Source organism: Erinaceus europaeus, chromosome X, assembly GCF_950295315.1.
Source record: "Erinaceus europaeus chromosome X, mEriEur2.1, whole genome shotgun sequence".
Taxonomy (NCBI): Eukaryota; Metazoa; Chordata; class Mammalia; order Eulipotyphla; family Erinaceidae; genus Erinaceus; species Erinaceus europaeus.
The window spans coordinates 91603768-91606649 of record NC_080185.1 but is presented as its reverse complement, the minus strand read 5'-3'; the positions used below and the strand labels follow the sequence as shown (position 1 = coordinate 91606649).

General features: G+C 40.9%; 1 pseudogene; it reads left to right on the top strand.

Moving 5' to 3' along the window:
* Nucleotides 1-1829: 1829 nt before the first annotated feature.
* Nucleotides 1830-2575, top strand: LOC103119372 (nascent polypeptide-associated complex subunit alpha-like; annotated as a pseudogene).
* Nucleotides 2576-2882: the final 307 nt, after the last annotated feature.

Here is a 2882-nt window from a genome sequence, read left to right as displayed (position 1 = left end):
GACCCCATTATAAAATGGGGACAGGGAATGAACAAAATCTTCACCAAAGAAGACATCCAAATGACCAACAGACGTATAAAAAATGCTCAAAGTCACTGCTTATCAGGAAAATGCAAATAAAGATGAGATTCCACTTTACTCCTGTGAGAGTGTCATACATTAGAAAGAACAGTAACAATAAGTGTTGGCAAGAAAGTGGTGGAAAAGGAATTCTTCTACACTGTTAGTGGAATCATGTTAAGTGTGGTAAGTCAAAATGAGAAAGGTCATTTAGTGATCTCACTCATAAGTGGAGCTTAAAAAACAAGGACATAATGGGAAAATACAAAGTAAAACTTGGACTGAGTTTGGTATCACAGCAAAGGACTCTGAGGACAACGGACAAAGGAGAAAGGAGGGGAGCATAGGGTACTGGTGCATGATGGTGGAGAGGGACCTAACTTGGGGGTGAAATTATTTTGCAGATCCTTTTCCCAGAGAGATCAGAAATTGCACCCTTGTGTCATCAACTGTACTGTAATACATTAAACCCTCCCCATAAAGAACAAAGAAAAAAGGAATTAAATTTATGATTATGATTACACTTAAGCAAGTAAAAAAGAAATGACTGAATCTGGGTCCAGAGTACATTAGTATTGTAGAGTAACATGCTAATACCCAGATTATTATATGAAATCTAGTCTTAAATATGAACAATTACTTTTTGGGGAAAAAAAACACTCTTCCTGTGAGCCATAGGAGAAGAGGCTTACCACTCCTATTTGCTAAACAGAGCTGGTGGGCCAGAACCATATATATATAATTTTTCCCTTTTGTTGCCCTTGTTGATTATTGTTGTTGTTGTTGTTGTTGATAGGGCAGAGAGAAATCAAGAGAGATGGGGAAGACAGAGGGGACAAAAAGACAGACACCTGCAGATCTGCTTCACCGCTTGTGAACTGACCCCCTTGCAGGTGGGGAACCAGGGTCTTGAACGGGATCTTTATGCAGGTCCTTGCGCTTTGTGCTATGTGCGCTTAACCCGCTGTGCCACTGCCTGGATATATATATATATATATATATATATATATATATATATATATATATAATTTTTTTAACAGAGTAGCTCTGGTTTATGGTTGTGCTGGGGATTGAACAAGGGACCTTGGACTCTCAGACATGAATGTCTTTTACAGAACCAATGTACAGCAAGCCTTTGTATATGGTTATGTAGTCTATACTGCATAACTCTAAAGGATTATTCTTACATACCAGAATGCAAGCAGTACCCCCCTGAGGGTTGGGCAGTTCACAGCCTGTGCAATCATACAAATGTCACACCACAGGGACAGTAGTTTGCAATGTTTTCTTATCCACTTCACCAAGTTGGGGACAACATTACCACCAGGACTTAAGGGTTCACTATGATATGAATCCTCTCCAGTTAAATAGCCCTCTGCTGGGAGCTCCGTAAGCCAGCCTTCACGCTAAACACACACATACACACACACACACACACACACACACACACACACACACACACAGATTATATATATATCAACTTTACTATGAATATAGACAACAATGTAGATGCTGCCAGTTACACTGTAGAATTAATATATCTTGGCCAAAAGGGAGTTATCCCATGAAGGTTAGAGTGCCTCAAAAATCTTTTTAAAAATTCAATGTCCAAGCCCCCGACTCCCCACCTGCAGGGGAGTCGCTTCACAAGCGGTGAAGCAGGTCTGCAGGTGTCTGTCTTTTCTCTCCCCCTCTCTATCTTCCCCTCCTCTCTCCATTTCTCTCTATCCTATCCAACAGCGAAGACATTAATAACAAGAACAGATCTTGGTTCCGCGTTCCCCGCACAAAATGCCCGGTGAAGCCACAGAAACCGTCCCTGCTACAGAGCAGGAGTTACCACAGCCACAGGTAGAGAGACAGGGTCTGGAACAGAATCTGGTAGCGATGAGTCAGTTCCAGAGCTTGAGGAACAGGATTCCACACAAGCAACCACACAAGCTCAGCTGGCAGCAGCAGCTGAAATCGATGAAGAATCAGTCAGTAAAGCGAAACAGAGCCGGAGTGAAAAGAAGGCACGAAAGGCTATGTCCAAACTGGGTGTTCGGCAGGTTACAGGGGTTACTAAAGTCACTATCCGAAAATAAAAGAACATCCTCTTTGTCATCACAAAGCCAGACGTCTACAAAAGCCCAGCATCAGATACCTACATAGTTTTTGGAGAAGCAAAGATTGAAGATTTGTCTCAGCAAGCACAGCTAGCAGCTGCGGAGAAATTCAATGTTCAGGGTGAGGCGGTCTCAAACATCCAGGAAAACATGCAAACTTCAACTGTACAAGAGGAGAGTGAAGAGGAAGAGGTTGACGAAACCACTGTAGAAGTTAAAGATAGAATTAGTCATGTCACAAGCAAATGTATCAAGAGCAAAGGCAGTTCGAGCCCTGAAGAACAACAGTAATGATATTGTAAATGCTATTATGGAAAAAATATATATATATCTGGAAAAAAACACTTTTAGGGACGGGTATTAGAAGAGTATCTGCAGCTGTGGTTTGAAATTTGTACTGTTTCTATCATTAATAAAGTTATGGCTCCTTGTTGAAAACAACAACAACAACAATAAAACAAGGGCAACAAAAGGGAATAAATAAATATTTTTTAAGTCAATGTCCAGCAAAATAGCTCACTTAGTGCACTGCTTTTTTATTTTTTATTATTTATTTAATAAAGGAGACATTAACAAAACTGTAGGATAAGAGAGGTACAGCTCCACACCTGAGATAGAGCATATGTTCACACGTGCCCATAAACCAGGGAAAAATATATACCTGAAAGCAGAAGTACACAAGAGTCTGCAGGGAATACCCCCCTGCCCCGCAGC